Source organism: Rhineura floridana, chromosome 3 (assembly GCF_030035675.1).
Source record: "Rhineura floridana isolate rRhiFlo1 chromosome 3, rRhiFlo1.hap2, whole genome shotgun sequence".
NCBI classification, from domain to species: domain Eukaryota; kingdom Metazoa; phylum Chordata; class Lepidosauria; order Squamata; family Rhineuridae; genus Rhineura; species Rhineura floridana.
In genome coordinates this window covers 213,715,350-213,725,385 of record NC_084482.1, presented here as the reverse complement: position 1 = coordinate 213,725,385, position 10,036 = coordinate 213,715,350, and positions in this window count along the sequence as shown.

Below are 10,036 nucleotides of genomic sequence, written 5' to 3'. Positions count from 1 at the left end.
AATCTGCTCTGGGCCAGGACAAATCATATACTCCAGGAAAGGGGAGGGTGTCCCCTACGAGATGCCACTGCGTCCCATCCGGCCCAGAGCTTCTGCTGGGCACCAGGCACTCACGAGGGCATCTATCCAAAACCTAAGCAGACAAAAACACGCAGAAAAAAATTAGTAACTGGGGTACACACCCCCAGATCTTCTCTGGGCCAGGACAAATCATATACTCCAGGAAAGGGGAGGGTATCCCCTATGAGATACCACTGCGTCCCGCCTGGCCCAGAGCCTCTGCTGGGCGCAGAGCACATGGGAGGGCATCTATTCAAAATCAAACTGGACAAAAAAATACAGGAAAAAATAAGTAACTGGGGGTACACGCCCTAAAATCTGCTCTGGGCCAGGACAAATCATATACTCCAGGAAAGGGGAGGGTGTCCCCTACGAGATGCCACTGCGTCCCATCCGGCCCAGAGCTTCTGCTGGGGACCAGGTACTCACGAGGGCATCCATGCAAAATTAAACTGGACAAAAACATGCAGAAAAAAATAAGTAACTGGGGGTACACGCCCCCAAAACTGCTCTGGGCCGGGACAAATCATATACTCCAGGAAAGGGGAGGGTGTCCCCTATGAGACGCCACTGCGTCCCATCCGGCCCAGAGCTTCTGCTGGGCACCAGGCACTCACGAGGGCATCTATACAAAATCAAACTGGACAAAAACATGCAGAAAAAAATAAGTAATTGGGGGTACACGCCCCAAAATCTGCTCAGGGCTAGGACAAATCATATACCCCCGGAAAGGGGAGGGTGTCCCTTACGATATGCCACTGCATCCCGCCTAGCCCAGAGCTTCTGCTGGGCACAGGGCACATGGGAGGGCATCTATCCAAAACCAAAGCTGATAAAAACATACAGGAAAAAATAAGTAACTGGGGGTAAACGCCCGAAAAACTGCTCTGGGCCAGGACAAATCATATACCCCAGGAAAAAGGATGGTGTACTCTATGACATGCATGTCTTTCCCAGCTAAAATAATGAAGTGTAAATATGGCAAAACTGGTACAGAACGCGGCGGCGCACGTGATTAAAGGCAGCTGCTGGCGAGATCATATCACTCCAGTGCTAAAAGAGCTGCACTGGTTACCAGTTGCTTACCAGACCCAATTCAAGGTGTTAGTTTTGACCTTTAAAACCCTATACGGTTTCGGTCCAGTCTATCTAAAGGAGCGCCTCCAGCAACATCAGCTATGCCGCCCAACAAGATCAGCCTCAAAAGACCTTCTCTCCATCCCGTCAGTCAAAACAGCCAAACTGGTGAGAAAGAGAGAGAGGGCTTTTTCAATTGTGGCCCCCACCCTGTGGAACTCCCTCCCAAATGATCTCCACCATGCCCCTTCTATGATGAGCTTCTGCCAGGCCTTGAAGACCGGGCTCTTCAGGCAGGCTTTTGGGGTGGGCTAGATTTTATCTTCATTGTTTTTAGATTTTCAATGTCTAGGTATTATATGCCTATGTTGTATGTCGCCCAGAGTGGCTGGACAGCCAGCCAGATGGGCGACTAATAAATTCTATAAATAAATAAATAAATAAATAAATAAATAAATAATTTGTGGTGACCACTACAAAATCTTCTGTGGGCTATGAAAAACCATTCACTTGAGCAAAGTGAATAGTTTCCTCCGTGAGATGCCACTGCATCCTGCCTGGCATGGTTTGTGGTCATACGGAACAGGTATCGACATCTATGCACAACAAGAATAATCAAGCTATGTAAAAAATACATAAGGAACTGTGGGATTCCACCATCAAACATGCTTTGGGCACTGCAGGTCATACAGCCATGCATTCTGGAGAGGGTTCCCACCCAATTCAGAATTTCTTGTATCTGTATGGCACAGACAAGGGCATATATGTATTAGAAAATATAGCAAATATGTACAGGAAAAGAATAAGGAAATGAGGTGCCCATCACAAAAGATGGTTTGGGGCACCATAAAACATACTACATTGCACCTGGAAGAGTGTCTTCTCTGAGATGCCATCCATGAATGCTTTTGAGTGTCAATTATGAAATTACATCTTCAAGAAATCATTGCTGTTTAACCTGCCACATTTCCTTCTGTCGCCAATACCAATGGCTTTTTAAAATAATAACATTTGAGCTGTAACAAGGTGAGTAAGAGGGTAGACCGATACAAAAATTAAACATAAGAAAATCCCATCTTTCAACAACCCTTTTAAGGAGAGACCTTGTCCCAGTGTGCATCTGTATTGGAATTATATTCAAGATGTTTTCAACAATGTTTTGTAATTTTCAAAAGGTGTTTTTCAATGTTTTGTATTTGATTTTGTAAAGATCTTTTGTTTTTAAGACGTTTTTAAAAGACTTGGGGGGGTATCACTTTTTTGCCACCCTGGGCAAATGTGGTGATGTTTGTGCAACAGATGAGTTGTTCCAATACTTCACAAAGAAAAATAGTACTCCAAGTCATATTCTAGCAATGAGGCTATAAAGAACCAGACAATAACGATGATGTGCAATGTGCAGTTTAGAAGGTCCTCTTCTAAATCTACTACTATTTCAGAGATGTTTGAAAACCAGGAGATTATTTTGAATGGGTGAAATTGTTTAATTCCAGCCCATGTGAAATGGTGTTGATTTTGTAAACTGCAAAAATGTTCTAATATATTTCTAAGCAAAATGTCTTTTTACTGTTTTACCAGTTCTGATAAATGTGACTTCCTTAATTTTTTTTTAAATTAAGTCTGCACTTGTTTATATGTTCATTTGTATACTTGGTTCTTACCTGTTGGAGAAATATAATATATATGTGTAGTAATTTATTTAGAGATATAATAAATCAAATGCACAACAATTCTTCTCAAAGTATGACTCTATGTTATCTGGTGCCATGGCAGAAGGAAACTTGGCCGGATCACCAGACAACGATTCACTCAAGAAGCATAAAGATGTAATCTCATAGATGAGACTCTAAACTATGCATGGATGGCATCTAATAGAAGACAGTATCGCTGATATGTGGAACTATGATTCGTGGTGCCCCAAATCATAATTTGGAATGGGCATCCACATTTCTTATAATGTTTCCTATAGATTTTGGCTATTCCTCTGATACATAAATTAATGTTGTTGGTGTTGTTTAGATTTATTGCCTGCAGTTAACTAAAACGTTTTGGGCAGATCACAAAAGTTATAAAATGCATAATTAAATACAGTTCAAAACACTCTAAAATCAGAAATGATAAATGACCTTGTCTGAGCTATAACTGAACAAAAAGCTCTGACCTGGGTTGGAACCAATGCCATCTTGTAGAGGACCCTGTCCTGTATGAATATGTGTATGGATCGTCACCTTGCAGTGGTGAGTGGGCTTGCGTGTTCCAATGAACCCTGTGAGCGATGCCGTTGGGAGTCATGTACTCCCAGCGTGGTCATCCATGGCGGTAAGGTCAAGGGAGAGGAACCAGACAAAGAACGATCAAAGAAAGTCCTCAATGGCAGAACAAGCGGAGGATAACAATGTGTATGTTACAACGGCTGTGAAGGCGGATGAAGGCTGCAGCAGATAAAAGACTTCCAATCAACGTGGTATCCATGCCATTGGATCAAAGCCTTTTTCTATCAAGATTGTGTGTTGATCGTCGTGCACCGATCTCCCCACATAAAACAAATTCACGCACAGGCGTCTTCCAACCAAACCAAACCAAAAGTCCCATGGCGATCGGCGGATGGCAACGGGGGCAGGACTGTGAAATCCGGAAGCCGCTAGTCATGGACCGGCACATGGGCAGTGGATACAGACTCAGTAGTCCTGGCTCAAGGACCGAGGCAGTTGAGTTGTTCGGCAGCTGTATCCACGACTGAGCATTCCTATTCAGGGTCCACTCTGCTCACCCCTTATGGGGAAGGTGCTAGAAAAGGTGCCCTAAACATAGTCTGCCTCATCTCTCTCCCTGACTGGATTACCGCGTCCAGTGGGGTCACCACTTAGCAGTCGCAAAAGGCAAATGAACTTTGGAAGGTGGAATATACGGACATTGCTGGACAATACAGATAGTGAACGTCCTGAACGCAGAACTGCCATCATTGTGAGGGAGTTGAGATGTTTTGGTATTGACATAGCAGCACTCCAAGAAACTCAAAGAGCAGGAGAGGGACAATTGAAGGAAGAAAAAGGTGGTTACACCTTCTTCTGGAAAGGACTGCCTGAACAAGAACGACGAATACATGGAGTAGGCTTTGCTATTAAAAATGATCTTGTGAAGCTCTTGTCAGAAGTTCCTACTGGCATTAATGAACAACTCTCAACTCTCCGATTAAAACTTGCCAAAAACCAGCAGGCAACCATTGTAAGTGTTTATGCACCAACATTAGATGCTGATGAAGACATCAAGGAAAAGTTTTATACCCAGCTGGACACCATCTTATCAGAGATACCTAAGGAGGACAAAATTATCCTCCTGGGCGATTTCAATGCAAGAGTTGGGCGTGATTTTGATTTATGGCCAGAAACCATTGGGAAAGAAGGAGTTGTCAATAGCAACCTGAATGGAACTCTACTTCTGACTTAATGTTCAGAGCATAATCTTATTATTACAAACACACTCTTTCACCAGAAAGATAAATTTAAAGCATCATGGAAGGACCCTCAGTCGAAGCACTGGCATCTCCTGGATTACATAATTATCCGTGCCAGAGATTGTCATGATGTACTCCTTACCAGGGCCATGACGAGTGCCGATGACTGCTGGACAGATCACCGATTAATTTGATCCACTATGGCCATTAATATTGTTCCTCAACGTAGGCTCCAAGGAAGAAAACCAAGGCGTAAAATGAACATCCACGCCCTTCAAGATCCTATTAAGTGAGCTTGCTTTCAAACAACTCTCAAGAAACATCTGCCTATGGAACTCCCTGAAAATGTTGAGGAACACTGGATTAAACTGAAGACATCCATTATTGCAGCATGTGAACAAACTATTGGATACCAAACCAAGAAACATCAGGACTGGTTTGATGAGAATGATAGTGAGATTGAACATATCATTGACAAGAAAAGGAAAGCCTTCCAGATATGGCAAAAAGACATTAACTGTGCTGCTAAGAAAAAAATCTATGCTAGTGCAAAGGCTGAGGTCCAAAGAAGAACTAGAGAACTTAAGAATGCCTGGTGGATAAAGAAAGCTCAAGAAATCCAGCATTTTGCAGATGCTCATGATGCACGGGGCTTTTTTAATGCCACAAAGGCCATCTACGGACCAACAAATTATGGTACAAATCCCTTACGTTCAATAGATGGTACCAAACTTCTAAAGGACAAAGAGTCTATTGCACTGCATTGGAAAGAGCATTACCACAATCTCCTTAATCGGAACTCTATTGTGGCTGATGAGGTTTTTTCGCAAATCCCGTAACAACAAATTAGAGATGAGCTTGCAGTATCCCCTAATTTGGATGAAGTCAGTAAAGCCATTAATCAAATGAAAAATAACAAAGCTAGTGGACCTGATGGGATTCCTGCTGAAGTCTTTAAAGAAGGTGGGCCTGAACTTACACAACAATTTAATAAGCTCATCGAAAAAATCTGGATGAGGGAGGAGATCCCGGAAAACTTTAGGGATGCCATAATTATCACTCTTTTCAAGAAGGATGATAGAACAGATTGTGGGAACTACCGAGGTATCTCTCTTCTTCCTACCACAGGTAAAATCCTTGCAAGGATCCTTGCAAATTGCCTCCTACCTATTTCAGAAGACATCCTCCCTGAATCCCAAAATGGTTTCCGCCCTTCCAGGCGGACAGTGGACATGATCTTCACTGTACAACAGCTTCAAGAAAAATGCAGGGAGCAAAACCGACCTCTGTATATGGCATTTATTGATCTGACTAAGGCCTTTGATACTGTAAATCGAACTGCCCTCTGTACCATCCTTCTGAAAATTGGATGCCCTGATAAATTTGTGAATGTTTTGCGACTCCTCCATGACAGCATGACGGCAACAATTTTGGATAACAATGGCTCTCAAAGTGATCCATTCAAAGTGGGATCAGGCGTCAAACAGGGATGTGTCATTGTTCGGACCTTATTTGCCATTTTTATCACAATGATTCTACACCTTGTTGAGGGAAAACTTCCCACTGTCGTGGAAATCACATATCGAACAGATGGAAAGCTTTTTAATCTCAGTAGGCTGAAAGCAAAAAGTAAGGTAATTACAACCTCATAGAACTTCAATATGCCGATGATAATGTAGTCTCCACACATTCAGAGGAAGATCTTCAAACTATCCTAAATGTCTTTGCAGAAGCATATGAAAAGCTTGGCCTCTCGCTTAACATCAAAAAAACCAAAGTGCTTCATCAGCAAGTGCGAACCAATTTCTCTGTAGCACTGTCAATCCAGCTTAATGGTGCAACGCTGGAGAATATCGATCAATTTTCTTATCTTGGCAGCCATCTCTCTGTAAAAGCTAACATCAATGCTGAAATTCAGTATCGTCTGAGCTCTGCGAGTGCCGCATTCTCCCAAATGAAACGTAGAGTGTATGAGGATTGGGATATTCGCAGGGAGACCAAAATGCTTATTTACAAAGCCATTGTACTACGGACCTTACCATACGCCTGTGAAACATGGACCATCTATAAACGTCACTCCCAACTTCTGAAAGATTCCACCAACGCTGCCTCTGGAAAATTCTGCAAATTGATTGGGAAGATAGGCAGACTAATGTTAGCTTATTGGAAGAAGCAAAGACCACCAGTGTTGAAGCAATGATCCTCCAACCCCAACTTCGCTGGACCCCAACTTCGCTGGACCAGCCATGTGGTTCGAATGCCTGATCACTGTCTTCCAAAGCAGGTACTTTGCTCCCAACTTAAGGATGGAAAAAGGAATATCAGTGGACAGCAAAAGAGGTTTAAAGATGTTATCAAAGCTAATCTTAAAAGATGTAACATGCATTAAGAACTGGGAAGCCTTGGCCCATGAACGTCCCAAATGGAGGTCGGCCATTATCAAAGGTGCTATGGACTTTGAAGAAGCACGAGTAGAGGGCGAAAGGGACAAGCGAGCTAAGCGGAAGGCACGTCAAGCAAATCCTCATCGTGACCATCTTCCATCTGGAAAACTATGTCCTCACTGTGGGAGGCTGTGTGGATCCAGAATTGGCCTCTACAGTCACTTACGGACCCACCGCTAAAGACGTTCCTTAGGAACTAAGACAAATAGTGGTAATGAGAGAGGAAGTTCTAAGCTTAATGGATAATATAAAAACTGACAAATCACCGGGCCCGGATGGCATCCACCCGAGAGTTCTCAAAGAACTCAAAGGTGAAATTGCTGATCTGCTAACTAAAATATGTAACTTGTCCCTCGGGTCCTCCTCCGTGCCTGAGGACTGGAAAGTGGCCAATGTAACGCCAATCTTCAAAAAGGGATCCAGAGGGGATCCCAGAAATTACAGGCCAGTTAGCTTAACTTCTGTCCCTGGAAAACTGGTAGAAAGTATTATTAAAGCTAGATTAACTAAGCACATAGAAGAACAAGCCTTGCTGAAGCAGAGCCAGCATGGCTTCTGCAAGGGAAAGTCCTGTCTCAGTAACCTATTAGAATTCTTTGAGAGTGTCAACAAGCATATAGATAGAGGTGATCCAGTGGACATAGTGTACTTAGACTTTCAAAAAGCGTTTGACAAGGTACCTCACCAAAGGCTTCTGAGGAAGCTTAGCAGTCATGGAATAAGAGGAGAGGTCCTCTTGTGGATAAGGAATTGGTTAAGAAGCAGAAAGCAGAGAGTAGGAATAAACGGACAGTTCTCCCAATGGAGGGCTGTAGAAAGTGGAGTCCCTCAAGGATCGGTATTGGGACCTGTACTTTTCAACTTGTTCATTAATGACCTAGAATTAGGAGTGAGCAGTCAAGTGGCCAAGTTTGCTGACGACACTAAATTGTTCAGGGTTGTTAAAACAAAAAGGGATTGTGAAGAGCTCCAAAAAGACCTCTCCAAACTGAGTGAATGGGCAGAAAAATGGCAAATGCAATTCAATATAAACAAGTGTAAAATTATGCATATTGGAGCAAAAAATCTGAATTTCACATATACGCTCATGGGGTCTGAACTGGCGGTGACCGACCAGGAGAGAGACCTCGGGGTTGTGGTGGACAGCACGATGAAAATGTCGACCCAGTGTGCGGCAGCTGTGAAAAAGGCAAATTCCATGCTAGCAATAATTAGGAAAGGTATTGAAAATAAAACAGCCGATATCATAATGCCGTTGTATAAATCAATGGTGCGACCGCATTTGGAATACTGTGTACAGTTCTGGTCGCCTCATCTCAAAAAGGATATTATAGAGTTGGAAAAGGTTCAGAAGAGGGCAACCAGAATGATCAAGGGGATGGAGCGACTCCCTTACGAGGAAAGGTTGCAGCATTTGGGGCTTTTTAGTTTAGAGAAAAGGCAGGTCAGAGGAGACATGATAGAAGTGTATGAAATTATGCATGGCATTGAGAAAGTGGATAGAGAAAAGTTCTTCTCCCTCTCTCACAATACTAGAACTCGTGGACATTCAAAGAAGCTGAATGTTGGAAGATTCAGGACAGACAAAAGGAAGTACTTCTTTACTCAGCGCATAGTTAAACTATGGAATTTGCTCCCACAAGATGCAGTAATGGCCACCAGCTTGGATGGCTTTAAAAGAAGATTAGACAAATTCATGGAGGACAGGGCTATCAATAGCTACTAGCCATGATGGCTGTGCTCTGCCACCCTAGTCAGAGGTAGCATGCTTCTGAAAACCAGTTGCCGGAAGCCTCAGGAGGGGAGAGTGTTCTTGCACTCGGGTCCTGCTTGTGGGCTTCCCCCAGGCACCTGGTTGGCCACTGTGAGAACAGGATGCTGGACTAGATGGGCCACTGGCCTGATCCAGCAGGCTCTTCTTATGTTCTTATGTTCTTACTTGGCCACGAGTGATCGCCAATGAATGAATGAAATGAATGAATGAATGATATATAATACTTCAAATAAAGTTTTGGGGTGGGCACCACCAGATCCTTTTTTCCCCTACCTAATGTAAACATTTGGATGTGTATAGTTGCTCAGATCCACTCCTTCTGCACACAAGAAATTCTGGGCAAGTCAGGAAGCCATGGATTCTTCTAGAGAATGTTTTTGTCCATTTTAGTTGTGAGTACATGCCATCATACGAGCACTGCGCCCTCCACAACTTCGGAGCTAAGCAGGATGCACTGGAATGTTATAGAGGACACCCTCCCCTTTCCTGGGGTGTATGATTTGTCCTGGCCCAAAGCAGATTTGGGGGCATGTACCCCCAGTTACTTATTTTTTTCTGCGTGTTTTTGTCCAGTTTGATTTTGGATAGATGCCCTCCCATGTGCCCTGCACCCAGCAGAGGCTCTGGGCCAGGCGGGACACAGTGGCATCTGGTAGGGGACACCCTCCCCTTTCCTGGGGTGTATGATTTGTCCTGGCCCAGAGCAGATTTTGGGGCATGTACCCCCAGTTACTAATTTTTTCCTGTATGTTTTTGTCTGCTTTGGTTTTGGATAGATGCCCTCCCATGTGCCCTGCACCCAGCAGAGGCTCTGGGCCGGGCGGGATGCAGTGGCATCTTGTAGGGGACACCCTCCCCTTTCCTGGGGTGTATGATTTGTCCTGGCCCAGAGCAGATTTTGGGGTGTGTACCCCCAGTTACTTATTTTTTTCTGTATGCTTTTTTCTGCTTTGGTTTTGGATAGATGCCCTCCCATGTTCTCTGCACCCAGCAGAGGCTCTGGGCCGTGCGGGACGCAGTGGCATCTTGTAGAGCAGATTTTGGGGTGTGTACCCCCAGTTACTTATTTTTTTCTGCGTGTTTTTGTCCAGTTTGATTTTGGATAGATGCCCTCGTGAGTGTCTGGTGCCCAGCAGAAGCTCTGGGCCGGGCGGGACGCAGTGGCATCTTGTAGGGGACACCCTCCCCTTTCCTGGGGTGTATGATTTGTCCTGGCCCAGAGCAGAT